Source organism: Passer domesticus, chromosome 1 (genome assembly GCF_036417665.1).
Source record: "Passer domesticus isolate bPasDom1 chromosome 1, bPasDom1.hap1, whole genome shotgun sequence".
Classification (NCBI taxonomy): domain Eukaryota; kingdom Metazoa; phylum Chordata; class Aves; order Passeriformes; family Passeridae; genus Passer; species Passer domesticus.
This window is the reverse complement of record NC_087474.1, coordinates 116896039-116912562: the sequence shown is the minus strand read 5'-3', so window position 1 is coordinate 116912562 and position 16524 is coordinate 116896039.

Sequence of the window (16524 nt, the reverse complement as noted above, 5' to 3'; positions counted from 1 at the left end):
TTAGTTATTATCATACATAGATTTAAGGCTGATAAGACTTAACTATAATTCTAAACTATGTGAGGTAATACCCTAAAAAAATTGTTTACATTTATATATCTCTCTCTTTTGGAGAGAAAGCTGTAAATGTAAAGCATTGCCATTTGTGGAGTAAATCAGAGATGGGAGACACATTTGTCTTGTAGACCTTGAGAAACTATGGGATCCAGAAATAGGCTTATTTAGGACACAAACTGTTCTCCCTTACACCAGAGCAGCCGCTTCTCTAAGTGCTGCTGCAATATGAATTGCAGAGTGTAATTAATTGGATTTCACAGTCTGCTAGAACTGTGGGCAGCTAGTGCTTTGAGCAGCAGGAAACCTTTCTTGTGGACATGGAGCTCCCAAGTGGCACCAAGAAGCTCATTTTGAGATGCAGGAAACTTCCAGTTTCAGTGAAAGAGGAAGTACAGGTCAACCACAAATCAATCAATTTTTAAAAGGTTTTGAACTGGAAAAATGCCTCAATGTAAGCCAGTAATGGTCCACACAAATGTAATTTGAAGAAAGAGACTCTGTTTTTTTGTATGGTCCTGGATATGCTGGAGGTACTGGCAAATACACCTGCCATTTTTGTTTTATGCAGTGGACAACCATTGCATATTTGAATACTGTACACAGTTGCTTTCTTCCATGTGGTTTTTTTTTTTGGGGTTTTTTTTTGACAAACCTAAAAGAAAATAACAGGCAGAGCAATAGGCATTAAAAGATAATACTACACATTTATCTTTCAGCAATGTCTGGAGTCACTACATTTTCCATGTAATTGGAACTGGAGATGTTTGTGGTAATAGATAAGGAAAATATTGACTTTCTAATTGTTTGTTGTGGGTTGTTTTTGCTTTTATATGGAAGACTTGGAGGTTTACACTGTATTTCCAATTAATGTTGTCTTGTCATGACTAACATTCTCAGCTTTAAACCTGTGCATCCAGGAAGGATTATAACCACAAAATAGAGTTTGTTGTTTGTACAAGATACTGAAGAAGAATGGAAAGGTGAACTCAAGTAAGTAATAGTGAAACAGAAGCTGAAATTAGCTGAAGGTTATCCAGGGATAAAAAAAAAATTCCCAAAACAGAAATGCAGCAAGTACTACATTTGTCTTAGCAAGAGGCAATGTGGTAACAAGGCTGAGAGATGGAACTATAGGTAATGGTAGGACCCAGGACAGATTACTACCAAGCTTGAAATAAATCCTCTGTGAAGAGCCAGAGAACCTAGTACTGAAGAGATCAAACAAACAGCTATCATATGGAATGGCCAAGAAAAGGGGTTTAGAGTTTTAGAAAGCATATGGTGTTAGAATAATAGCTTACTCAAGTTCACCACACTGGAACGTGCCATTTTTTGACCCTGAAAATGAGAAGTATATTTAATCTCCTTTAGACAAAGTATGTTTGTCTATAAAGTCCTTGCTAACTGTGTCTTGAAATCTGGCACTATCTTAACTGTTCTGCTGTTTGTATTTTCAGAGAACTTAGAAACTTTTGCTATCTATGTAATTGCTTTCAGTGTTATGTATAAACAGTGGTAAAAGAAGATCACTGCAGAGTTTGGGTCTTTTTGCAGAATTTACAGTTTCATGTTGCACAGTGCATTAGAACTCAGGAAAAAAAAAAGGTCCTTATGCAGTGGCACCTTCCAGAAATATTAGATCATTGAACTCCACAGTTACCCTTTACTCAAATGGCCAGAACAGCCATGATTTTTCAACAGCTATTTTCTTTCTTTTGGGACCAAGCTCAAACCATTTCAGGTGCACTGTAACTGGTTTAGATCATCTTGTGATAACTGTCAGCTACAGAAAAGAAGAATGGTGGTTAAAATTTTCTCCTCTATTAACCAAGCTGAAAACAGTGTAGATGTACTCTCCACCCCCACCCCATGACTAGCTTTTTGTGTCAGAACTTGTCCCAATGTTTGTGCGCTCACACACAACCTGTGATACAGAAACATGAGCTTGGTGCTTATTTTCTAATTAAACCTCTTTGCTTTCAGCACCTTTTTTGGCAGGAAGCTTTAATTACTATCAATCATAGGCACAGATCCAAAATATAAAGTAAACTGGATTGAGGTTTGAGTAGCTAGAGTTAGAGCACACTATTTATTTCCGGAAACAGGATATAAATGTTAAGCACCACATAGGGAAAAAGAAAAACAAATAGAGCCAATAAAATATATATTCATAAGTATCTCCTTGAATGCATCCTTTGTCTCTGGTGTAAGGAAGCCAGGTTACACCACCCATTTGCACAGTTTGTGTTGTAGTTTTCTTTTCTCTAAATTAGCAGATCATTTCCAAAGTTGCTTGTCAGCTATCTGTCCTTGTATGTGTGAAAGTGGTATGAAAAGAAAGTCTGACAGTAGTGCTGAAGAAAACGTGCCCACATTTGTTGCCAATTATGCTCCAATTATGAGGCTTTCACCACGATTGTTATTGAGGCTCCAGGAACACCTGCAAACCCAAAAGAGAGCTCAATCATTTCCTATCAGAGCTTACAGCTCAAATTCATTGACTTCTGGATGACTTCAGTGGATGTACTCATAAGTGGTGCAAATCAGTTAAAAGCACCCAAGAAGTAAGACTCCAGCTGATGGATTTTCTTTTTCTTTTTTACTTTCCCATCAGCTCATGCCAGGTGCTTAATGTTAGAGGTCACAGTCACATTAGATCATCTCTTGTTTCCTGGATGCAATTTTTGTCATTCATCACAAAGTGGGTATTTGATGAAGCTTATAATGGCACAAATAATGGTCTGATGTTTGTTGATAAGAAAATTAAAAGAATGTTACAAAGACTATTGCAAATCAAGAAACAGATGTACTGATAGAGCTGTAAACCAAATTACCTGTTGGCAAGCAAATGAAAAATGGTGAAATTTTATATGAACAGGTACTTAATGTGTGTACTCAGGATATCTGAGAGGTAAACTGATATGTGTTTTTATTACAGTTATAGGAAATTAATGGCACTTTTTGAGAAAAGGAAAAAAACAAACCACAATGACTTGTGTGAAATAAGCCTAACAATAAATAAAAGAACAATGGAAGAAAACAAGGCAGGATACTCCAAATTTGTTTTATGCACTGGATTGCATCACTGCTTTACTGAAATTTGTGTTTCTAATACTTTCTTTGTTTTTTTGTTGTTGTACTGGACGCATCATCTCTGAACCCATGTGCTTCAAAGGAAATGCAGGCATGAAATGTGGTATAGAAAAAAATCTTAAAATTTAAATTACTAGTTATACTGCAGCGAATTATGTCTCAGTGGTTCAGCTGAGGTTGGGTTAAGTGGTTCCCAGTGTTACAATGTCAGGCCATGTATCCCTGCCCATATCCTCATCTGAGGGGTTACATTTTTCTGTGGGAAATCATCCTTATAAAAAAATTCTGTAACTTCATTTGTATGATATAAACTTAAAGAAAAATTTTACCAAAAAACACAGCTGCTTTGACAAGTACCTGCCATGATGGAGGTGATAATTTTTTTTTTTTTTTTTTTTTTTTTTAGAGAGAGAGCATGATGCTTAAACTTGGTAGAAGAGCTTTTTTGATGGGTCATTGACCATACATTAGATCATACATAAATGCGTATTACTTATGGTATTTTGAATCCCAAGTATGAATCTCATATTCAACTACCTTTTAGATACTTTTAAGACTTAATTATCACACATTTCTGAAGCGTTTGCCCATGAATAGAAAAAAGACAGAATAAGTACAAAATTATTTTATATAATTTCCAGCTGTATTTAACAACATGAATGGAAGAAGAATGCAAAATAGTAGGATTACTGATACTGTTCACACACATAAATTCTCATATTTCAGAAATAAATCTATGACCAAACTGCAAATATTAATACAGTATAAACATATCACTAAGGCAAGACATGTATTCTGTCTTCCAAATAATGCAATTTGCATTTATGAACACCAGCAGGGGCTTGAGGAAGCAAGAGAAGGAACACAGTGATCTCCTCCTGGGTACATCCCACTGCTTAACTAGTTGCCTGCTTTAGTACTTCCTGGACAAAATAATCACATATGTGTGGGATTTACTGAGGTTGAGAAAGGAAGTTTCTAATTGTTATCATAAACTTAAATAGCTTTCCCTTCTTCCCTTTCCGGCCACAGGGCAGCTGTTATGTATTGTTTATGTAGAAATACATCTGGGATCAGAATGCCAGAGGATAAAGTAGGTTGGGGAAGACAGTTGAAGATCTAGCACTAAATACCTTCTTAGAACTTGGTTAAATAAAACCCTCATGTAAAAAAAAAGTCTAACCACACATTTTTGACAGTACTATGCATAAAACCTTGTGGGGGTAAAAAGTTACTTGAGAATGTTTCTTTCACAGATAGCAGCATTAGAAATAGATATCAATTTTTTTGGTGGATATGTGGTGGTAAATTATTTGCAATCTCTGACATAGAAGGGGTGGTTTCAGTTCATCGTCAGTAAATTTTTATAACATTGAGGTAGCCTGAAAAGAAAAATGTAGATTCTGTTGCATAAGAAATTTATTCTTCACCAAAAAGAGGCATTCTTCATTCAGAGAGAAAGCTGAATTCAAGGATCCTTCAGAGACAAAATATTAAAGATACAATTTTTTATCCCAAACTACCTTGCAATTGTGAGGGGAAAAAAAAAGAAGTAGAAAATAAAAAGTCTAAACAACTATAGGTTCAATTAGTTGTACTGTTCTGTTAAGATATAACAAAACCTGGAGAAGTGTCTTGGAAGTTATTCTGCAGAGGGTGAAATATGATTTTCCTGCTCTGTTGTATATCAAATTTATAAGCTGCTGGAGAGTGAATACCAAGACAAGACTGTCCAAAACTACCATTCAATAGAGAGGCTCTGAAAATCAATAAAGAGAATTAGGAGAATGCCACATATATAAAGAAAGATTGAAATGAAAGTGTATAGACAGCTTCTTGAGAGCATGAATTTTTAAATCAGGCACTTATCTTGATACAATCTGATTTCAGAGTCAACATATTTCTAAGTGGCTTAAAATATGTTGCCCTTTCCATAAGCCTAAGAAGTCCCTGAAGGATTATGAAAATCTAAATTCTATTTCTTCTGACCAAACGTTTGAGGAACAGGAGGTGGGCAAAAGTCAAAATCCTAGATATTTATCTCTTGACACTTGTTTTGAGAACAGCTTTGGGAGCTAAATCCAATTCTGAATGTCTTATCCTTCCATTTTAGGATAAGTCAAACCAACACATTTACATTTGGAATAGAAATAATCTTAGATTAAAAAAAAAAAAATCCCTATAGTCATTAATAGCTGACCAGCATAAGTTAGAGTGTTATTTTCCAGTAAAAAATTCAGACTGGAGACCAAGATTCTATAGAAAATATTTTCCTGTTAGGAAGGTCAAGATTTATGCCAGGGACATGAAGGGAATTTTAATTATAAACACCAAAAGGAAATAAAAAGTTTAAAAAAAAATCAATCTAATTTCAGATGCTTCAGAAGCAATTTCTGTGAATCTAGCCTTCCTCTGAAGTGTAAAGTATTGTATCTGAAAGTCTCAAAAGCAATTACAAACATTCCATTTGAAAAAAGTACTAGGAACTGTTTGGATTTTTCTTATAGCTTCATTAATATTTACCCTGTTAGAAACCAGTATGAGTTTATTGTTAACTTCTATAGGAACACATTTTTCAATCACATTTCACAAATCCTTGCCTTGCCATGCTATTGTCTGAGTGGCTGTTTTGTTCCTGCCTTTGCACCAGCATACAGGGGTTAACTTAGGCGGGCACTGTGCACAGCCATACAAAATAATTCAAATAGTGTGTGATATTCCTCCACAGGTGCTAAATGACTATATTCGCTTTTATTGAATTAAACATGGAAACAAACATTCCCTCTAACACATGCTGCTTATTGCCAGTTTAGAATTATAGACGATAAAATATTTCCAGGGAGCTTTCCTGCATGCATTCTCTGAGATTTTCTGATCTAAAGCTCTTGTGATAGATTGATTCTATGTACATCTGCTGGATGTGTGAATTTGACATAATTTTATAATCTCTTATGCATTATATATGAACCGTTCTTTGTATTATATATGAACTGATATTTGATAGAACTCTGTATCAAACTGACTTTACCCCCAGTGTGTCCCGGGGATGTCCACAACCTTGAAAGAAACCTACTTTGGCCTAGGAAATTCTCTCAAGCTGTGGTGGCCGTGGTTGGAGCTGCCCAAAATAAGAGAACCTCCATGACACCTTCAGCAGGGATAAGTTTCTTCTTTGTACTAGTTGTGGTGCAAGAGGAAACTGCAGTTACTTGGGTCACCTTGGGATAGCAATTACAATGTAGAGTCTGACTGTAAAGCTCTCTGAAGATGAAGAAGAAATATAGCATTTTTTCTTCCTTGTGTCATTTGGAAGTGATCATTTTTGTCACGATGCAAGCCACACAGAGAATACCCTCAGTGATCTGGGGAGAAAGTCATAAAAGGCTTTTGCTTTGTGCTGAATTTTATTCCCTGAGTTCTCAGCAAGCATGTGTGAGATATATTGCTAGATGAGAATGAGTATTCAAGGAACACTTTAGGGAAGACTTAAAGTTTTTGGTGGGATCACAAACAGCAGTGGTAACTCTGAAATGACGTATGAGCAGGAGACAGATGCTGTCTGTATGGCTACAGTCACTTTGTGAGTATGTTTTCCTTTCTAAACCTTCCTTAAAGTTAAGGAAAGATTTGGCAAAGATAGGAAAAATCAAATCTTCATCCACATATTTCTTTATTCCAATAATTTCTAAAGGACTTGCCCTTTTGATCCTGCCTGATTCATCTGTCAATTCCTTCAGAGACTTTTGGTCCCTAAAATGACTTTACAAAACTTAGCCAACATAAGCAAAGAAAGCATAAATGGTGAAAGGGAACTAAGGATAATTTTTTCCCTCTATTCCTTCCCTTGTGCAGGAATGAGCTGCTAGGTTCTAAAGTTCTTTGATGATATTTAAATTTGTACCAAGGATTGGCCTCTCACCTATACATCCAAGGAGCATTTCTGAAATCTAACCACAGCTTCTACATTTCAATAAATGCTTGTCCCCAGGAAATACCTGAAGTGTAAAAGATGCAAGACTGCTGTTTGCTTTGATTCTGACTTTGCTCTGTTATAAGTTCCAAGTGTTTCTCTTTGAGTGTTTTGTTTCCTTTGCTTTTAAAAGTGAAATGTGAGAAGTATTTGGGATTCTTTTTCTGGTTTTAGAATGTAAACTCTCAGTCCAAACTTTGAAAGAATTCCTGTGAAGCTGTAGATAAGTTATGCTCCATGATGATGAAATAATGTATTCTGTGTCCACAGCTGGCATTTGTAGAGGCATGAAACTTACCCTGTTTTGTGCAACTGAGAGTTTTCTTTGTCTACAATACTCTGGCTCTAGGAAAAAGATTATTTTCCTGTATTTCCTGTGTGTCTTATGTGGCCTTGATTGTATGATATCCTGACCTTTGTTTTATGTACACAGAGTAATAAAATCAGATTTGTGGTTTAATATATATATTACTAGAGTATGTAGTTATAAGACAAAAAAACACTACCATTATGCAAATCACAAATAGAGTCATAATATTCCTATTAAAGTTCTTAAAGACAAGTCATTGACTGTTTAAATGTATTAAAACCCTGACAATAAACATATAATCTAGTTTATTAAACATCTTTCATTATTAGGTCATCAGAGACTGGAAGCAGACATAAGATACCATAAAAAATCTTCCAGAGAAAAATATTTTTCAGTGAGTTTTCTAATCACTCCCTTTATTGGTGTCACGAGAAAATTCCACTGGCAGCACAATAATTGCCCCTAGGACAGCAGATTGGAACCTTTATTTGAAAATTAGGAATAATGTGAGGATTACATGGGCAACTTAAGGATGTATATCTATAAAAAATAATCCTTTTAATGAAATAAATTTATTAAAAAATTGCCAAAAATACACGAACTTATTCAGCTTCTGTTAAAAAAGAAGTTAAACTAGGCATGAAAAACCTATTAAAAATTTACAAAGTCCTACTTTAAGTCCTATTATTAGCTATTAAAGCCAGACTAATAATTTATACAACTTCCATGTCATTTTATATACAAGATGTTTACTTTTTTTTTCAATTCTAAGCTTCTGAGAAATTAAAATTATTTATTTATATGACTGTTTTGGCATTTTATGTCATGATTATGGCCAATACTTTAAAAATGTCAAGTTTAATTTTTTTTGGTTTTTTGGTACAGAATGTTATATTTGCTTAATCTCAGAGTAAAAATTGTCATATAGGCAAGAAAATGTTGTATACAGTAAATGTTTGCCCATCTTCTTTGAAATAAGTTAAATGTTGTGGCAGATTGGCTGGCAGTATTGGGACTATTAACACAAAAATGTCTGCAGGACAGAACAAATCCATTCACCCAGCTTAGATTCCCTGCATAATCCTAGTGACATTTTTATGGACAAAACCAAAAGGAATAATACTTATAATGGTGCTAACTGTTACCTGTGCTCACATCTTTATCTGAAGCAGCCTTTTATATTGAGTTTTCCTTCAGAAGAGGAGCCTTGTTCAGCAGCTGCCATCCTCAGCTTGGGAAATGGTTGCCTGTGCCCTCAATGCTTCTTTTGTGATACCTGATTAAATTAAAATACCTGATTCAATAGTATAACCAGGTAATAATTATTTATCTGCAGTTTGAAGATACATAAACATAAGGTTTCCTTTTTGTTTGGACATTTTACAAATGGCTTAGTTTTGTTGTCAGTATGGATAGACTCCTGCTGGCATAATAGGGCCGCGCCACATGTACCAGCAGTGGGAAGTTATCATCATACTGGTAAAATGTTAGGGAAAAAATCCTGAGAAAGTTTTGGTCCAGGCCAAACAATTTGCTCAAACACAGTGCCCAGGTATGAACTGGAAGTAGCTTATCCAGTTTATTTAAAGATGCTATTTTGGCTAATAATTTGCTGTAGTGACAACAATTTTTATCACCACCCACTTGATCTTTACCCAAAATTCCTGAGTAAAGTATTACAGCTAGCACATCTTCCTGTTCTAAATCCAACTGAAGCCTGAAAAAGATTGATTTTAATATGATTCAGGAGGTTAAACTTGTACCAGAAAATCCATTCAGAAAAAAGCTCTCTACCAGTCATCTTCAGATTTTTCTTCAGCCACATCTGAATTTCAATAATAATCTTATTTCATATTTGAAAATCACTTTTAGTTACTTTTCATATCTAAAGGTAGATACTGTTTCAAATTAATGGTTAGACTGTGCTTCTGTTTAATATCTAAAAACATAATTCAAGATATTATTTTTTATGAAAATCATTATTTGATATATGCCTGGGAAACAGGAATATGTATTGAATATCTTCTCTGATATAAGATTATTTTCATTTTATTTCTTTACAGTGGCGCCTCAGCTTATTAATGTGTGTTTGCAAAGCATAACAGTCAGATGCACTGAGGTCTTGTCTTTTACAGCAGACTGAACCTGGCCCTCACTTTGAATGCTTCCAGATATTAAGGTGCACTTCTGAGTGGAAGTGCAGCCTTTCCTTTTTATTTTGTGTGTGTTTAATTTGGGGACATGTATTGAATTCATATCCAGGTAGCTTTAAATTCATATGTAAAAATTATTTAATTTAATCTTTTTCAGGGATTTTCCACTCTCTTGGTAGACATTAGTACAAAAAAATCCCAGAGCTGTTTTTTTTAAGGGATGCAAATGAGATCTCTGCTATTTCAGTACTCAGATGTTCACTTCACCTGAATTTCACTCAGAAATCTAAAACTCAAATCAAAATCAGAAAATTCAGAATGGAAATGGAACCTATGGAATCTCATGGACTAAGCAGTCTGAGAAAGACAGGGTCTTTTATATGATAATGTAATCTATTGCCATACGAAGGAATAACTGATATACAGAGACTTTATTCTGTTTCACCCCGTGAGACACAATGACCATGGGAAATTTTAAACAACTTGTAAGGAATGCAACAAAAAATGGTTAAAGGGCTTTACACTGTGATGTAAAGAATTAAGCAGTGATTTCACTCCATTCCTTTTTTCCATTCACTGATACTTTTCTATAAAGATCCTTACCCTGCTTGACAGTCTTATAGATTGTATGAGTGTCAGCAATTACCATCCCTTTTTAGAAAGAAAAGGAAATTTATTGTAAAAGACTTGAGCTGTTGCTCTTGGAATTCTGTTTCCTAAAAACAAACAAAGAAAGAAAACAGAAGGGTGAATAATAAAAAAATGGGAGGAGGAGAGGAAGAATAAACAGCTTAAGGTCTGGATTCTTACCTGCATGATTGCTGCATAAAAAAATAAACAAACAAACAAACAAAAAACAAACAAACAAACAAATAAATAAATAAATAAATAAGACGTAGCATGTGGTTTTATCATCTGCTTCAAGATCTGGCAAAAATGCGTCAATGTCAAAGCATTACTTTTTTCAACTTCTTTTCTGGTCACGGGCTCACAGCGGTGCTGCCAAAAATCTGTCTTGGCTGGCAAAGTCAGGCTGTTTTCAAACAGAAAGAAGGATTTAAATAAGAAAGAAACAACTGAATGCAGAGGAGAAAAAATATATTAGAATAGGTGTAAATGAGAAAAAAAATAATAAAAAGAGTGAAGTCATAATTCAAATCAGAATGCTCAGGATAATACTGAGGACTTAACTAAGGCAAATAGAGGTTTTATAATCCTTTGGTTCCCTTTCAACTTATTTTCAAAGATCAGGATGGTGGAGGTTCATAATATTTAGGGAGAACTGTTGCCATACTGGGGAAGGTGGCAACAAGAAGTTACTGGTGTGCAACTGGCATGCCTACTTCTTCCTATACATTAAATTTCCTCAAATTGGTCAAATTGTGGGTTATGAAAGATTTTACAGAATAGCCCAATTCATTCATTCCTTTGTTTACTGGTAAAGGTTGAAACCTAGACTGGCTGGTTTTGTCAGCTTCATTTACTAATATTAGACAGTATAAATTATCCATGCAACTATCAGATTAATTCAGTGTTTTATGGACACCAACAATTTTGTCTTTCAAACCAAACTAAACCAAACCACCACCAACAACAAAATTAAAAATAAAAAAAAGAAAGAAAGAGAGAGAGAGAAAGAATACATTTGAAGTTTTTACCTTGAGCAATTCAGAATATACATATAGAACAGAAATTAGGACAAGCTCTTTGCTTTCTAAGTACTTTACACTGAATAAGACATATCTTCCTTTGGTCCAAGAAACTGAAAATTGGACAGTTCTGCCTGTATTTTATGTTTTATAAATAAGTTTTTTACATCTGTAATCATCACTTTCAAAAAGGCAATGACTGCTCACTGCAATAAAGGAATAAACCAGGAATGCATCATTAACTATGATAATACAGTCACCAACATAAATAGCTATTAAAATATATTTTGTGTTGCTGGTAGAGTCCTGTATATTTCTAGTGCAGAAGAAAATAATCCCCTTAAAACTCAGAGGATCATTTTCGGGACCTAAAGGAAAAGTCATTGTATGGGACAGGTCACTTGACGTGTTTCCCTTTTTCAGAAAACCATTTATTACTAGAAAATGACTATTAAAATCCTACACTACCTTGTGGCAGGCACTATGTTTTAAATTATTTTCCATCAATAAAATCACAGAAGCCTAACATGGAGGTACTGTTCTTCAGAGAAATTAAGGAGAAGCATCAATAATGTAGGGAAAACACTGGAAAAGCAAGGAATTTTAATATGGTCCTTTTCTTGAGTCATCCCACCCACATGAGGAGGAAGTTACTGGTAACAGTATGCCTACAGTTAAAAAAAAAATATTGTATCATTATGCAATATCAAAGCTGCCAATAAAGCCTAGGATAAAACTGTAAGGTAATGTCAACATCATGAAATGGTCCATGATCTGAATAAAAAACTTGCTTTATAAACACAAGTGGAAAGTGCCTGAAAGGTATAAGTTGCCTGTACTTCTAGTACTGCTGATTTGGTGGAAAACTGCTCCAAAGAATGAGCTAAAATGTTTAAAGTAATCTAAGATGCAAATGTAATGCATTGCTCCAGGAGCTCTATAATTGTTTCTCAGTTTGGCAGTTCACTGAACTGTACTGAGTGTTAGTCAGAAAATGAACAGATCTATTTTAACTTCAACCAGACCTCAGTGGCTGCAGCTGGCAGAGAGATGATTCTTAGCAGTTGGAGATGACATCCTCCCTCTCTGCTTCAGTAAAGAAGAAAGAATTTGTAAAATAAAAGTAGACCTTAATCTTTGCATCAGATAGGTAAACAGAGATTATGGACAAAGTTTTAAGCTAGACAAAATGTTAAAAACAATGACTTACAATAAAACTTGTCTAGTTAATACTAAAAAAACCCCTATATTTTTAAACACAGATGTTCTGATTTTAAAGTGCAGAATTTCACTATTCTTCCCTTCAAAGAACAATAACAAAAGAGATGAAATGCAGACATTTTCCATTAACAGAAAAATAATGAAATAATCACAATAATCAATAATCCTTGTATTTTTACATATTTTCTGATAGTTTGACCTATTTTCATCTCTACTTATGAAACTGGCGCAAACAGTAACTGAATATAATACTAGTTAATGTATATAAAGGCATTGTTATAATGTCACAAAACATCTGTCCTGGTGAAAATATCCCTCTTTCAACAGCTACTGCATGTGACTCCAATTATATTGGAAATACAATTAATTTAATTGACACCATTAGCACATTCCCTCTTAAGTGTTTCTTAGAAATCTCTATTTGGCATATCATCAAATCTAGATCTTTTCATTTTTTAATAGCACGTAACCAAGTAACAGACTGCCAGGTCAGTTTTCTTCACAGTAGGAGTCACAGAATAACAAAGGATTAGATTTACAATTACAAAGAGGAAAATCAACATCAAAGATAGAATCATTAGAAAAAATTAGAATATATAATATTACATGCACAGAAATCCAACATTGAGTTTGATAAGGGGTACTTATAATGAAAATACAAACTATTTATCAGCTTTAAATACAAATTCAATATTCTGTGGAGAAATAAAAATGGCAAGATTATGTTGTAAATATTTCATGCAAAGATCACATATTTAATATAATTTTTCAAATATTTTAACATTTACTCTGATTACTAAAGAGAACTGTAGCTGTCATATTCCCTAGATTCCCATGAAACCACTTTTATAGAAAAGAACAGTTTCTGAAGTTCATCAGTTTTTCTGGTCAGAAAAAATATGAAAAATTACTTAACAGTACTCATAACCTAAATTTTTCAGCTGATCTTCTTACTTTTACAAAATCCTGCTAAAAAAGATTGAAAAGACACTGTAGGATTTCATGTATGTGGAAATGTACTAAATATCTGACTTGACTGTGGTGTAGTTGACTAATACCTTAAGAGATTATTTTTTATTTAAAGTAGGTGCAACAGAAAAGTGAAATCTTGTAATGAGACTGGGGTAAAATATGTAGAGAAGAGAGGATCAGCTGCTTCATCTGGAACATTTTTTGCCCTCTTTTTTTTTTACATTTCATTTCAACTTCACTGGACCTTCCATTTCTGACTGCACATTCCAGGTAGCAGCAGGCACTTAGTTGTGTATGCTGGCAACACCACCTAGCCTGAACACTAAGATATGTCTTTTTAGACATTATATATGGTGTTTCACTTTCATGTTACTAGTGTATTTCTCAATCCCATTTTTAAAATTTGTGCTAACTTGAGAGAAAGGCATGCAATCATATCTTACATATCACTTTTTCTGAATAACTTTTTTATCTTGAAAATATTCAGGCAAGAGAGGTTTTATACTAGCTATAGGAAATACTCTTTTCTATACCAAGGTGGGAGAACTTATTCCAAGGAGACAATTAAATGAGCCAGACAAGGATCTGGCTGTCATTTTTACAGATAGGACAACATATAAACTCTCACATTTAATTGGTGTGAATGTGACAAGAGAAAACTGAACATAAGGTCTCTAGACAGCCAATAAATCTGGCTTGTGTCTTTCTCCCTCAATCAAAGACAGAAACTGGCTATTTTTATATCTTGGGTTCATGTACAATTCCCTGTGTGTGTGTGTGCAAAAGAGGGCAGGAAAGGAAGCTTTTAACAGGACAAAAATGCCATAAGCTTGGGGGTTTTTTCCTCTAATATCTAAAATATTCTTCAATCTATAGTCCTTCTGAATGGGTCAAAACTCCTTTTTTTTTTTAAAGGATTTTTAGAATCTCCTGTTCTAGGTCAGAAAAGTCAGAAACTTATCATCCCACGGACATTTCATTATTCATTTTTCTCTTATGTTAAGCACTGTACATGTCTAAGACAATATATGGTGTCTATAGCAGCATATCATGTACAGAAGAGAAAATGAAGCACATACACAAAAACCAAGTTGCCCAAGGTCAAGGGGTGGTATTTTCTGACAAAGGAAGATGTAAATCCCAGTTGTCTTAAATTCCAGGACAGTACTAGGACACTGAAAGTATCACTTCTTTATCTGATAAAGTCATGATAAAATGTTAGGAAGATTAGGAACAGAGGAAATGCTGAATTTTTGTTTGTTTTCATAGCCTTTTCTCTGAGACTTTTCAAAGAAGCTCATATGAATGATGTTCATGACTAAGAAATGCCCACTAGGTCAATTCCTGTTGATTCATGCTCTGACCACTCCAAAAATACCCCATGAGAATGTGTCATATTTCCAATGTATAGAGTAGCCTGTGTGGGGTATAGTCTGCAAACACCACAAGATTTCCTTTATTCAGCAAGGATGACTCCTCCAGCAATCAATGTAGAGTAGGGTAAGGGATAGAAAAAATCCAGAATCACCAATGCAGTCATGGGGAATAAAATCTGCAGATGTAATACTGTTAGTAATATGTCATATAGTACCCTATACAACTCCAAAGAAAAAGTATCCCCCATAAGTTTGCATTTCATCTCAGCTTAATACACACCAGCTGAAACATGTGGGCTAAGACTCTTGGAAGTTTAGTATTAATGTAGAAATGAATTTTCAATATTTCGCTTTGAACTTGTTCTCTTAGGTTCTGATTTCAGTGTCCTTCCATTCAAATTTCTAATTTATTCCTGTGGAATGAAATGCCAATTAAAGGAATTGGAAATTGAGGCAAGAGCAAACAGCTTACTCTGGAGATAAGAAAATTTCTGTTCAGAATCATGTAGGGAATGGCATTAGATACCCTGTGCATAAATTTTGCAAACAAAACGACCTTAGAATATGCTTAGATATCTGGATAGCTATATTTTACATATTTCAAAATAAATAAATGTCAATAATTCATAAGGAATAGAAGCAATTCATGTTCATCTTCTACTAATTATTTAGGTCTGCAATCTTCATTTAAAGTATTTCTGACTATCCTTTCTGTGAGCTAAACAGTACTTTTGATAAAGGAGCCTTGAACAAACATAGTAATTTTCTTAATATTCTTTTATTCTACATGAACTCCTAAATCATGTGATGAATGAGAAGTTTTGTAGTGTTAAAATTCATTATGTGAGGTAATAACTGTGAATACATACTAATATGTTCCTATTCAATATTAATATCTGCAGCAACTATTTCATAAACTACAAAAACTACAAGGCAGAACTTAGTTCAAATTAGTAATTGAGCAAAACAAGAAGTAATGCTTTTCAGAAATCTTTGACTTAACTTTTTCACCATTGGAAAGGATCTCAATCTGAGTGATATAATGTAGTAAAGATCGGTTAAATCTGTCTTTTCTTCACTATCCTGACAGCAAGGAGGCAAATTGTATGACTTGTGTAGCCCTGCAATCCCATTTTTTTTCTGCTCATGGATAACTATGCAATAACAGATGGAGAAAACGCTTCGTACTATGGATGGAACAAAAAAACTTTAGCTTTTGTATTCTCTTTAGAATGATGGAAGCTGTTGTGAATTAGGCAGATGCTCTTGTCTTTGATAATCTTCTCATATATAAAATAGCAAATTTAACTCTCCTGCCAGAGGCAGAACACTAAGAACACGGGTTGCAGGAATATGATTTTATAATATAGTCATCATCATGTCTGGGTGCTATAGAACAGAATTCTTATGAAATACTGATATATTTGGTTATCCTTGGAAATGGTAAAATAAATTTATTGGAACTTTTACTCACACACTCTCATGCTTTTAAATCAATGCCTTATCACATCTGCAGCCTCCTGAAGAAGTGAAACTGCCTGTAAAAAATAAACACAGGATGTTCACAATAAATGATTAAAAAAAAAGAAAAAAAAAGTTCAGATATTTCTCAGCAGTAGTTTGTGTGAAACTGGACATTTGGCCTAAGTTTCTAAGAATGGAAGGAATTTTAATTATATTTATAAAAAAAAAAGAAACTAGAACAAGTGAACAAAAAGAAGTG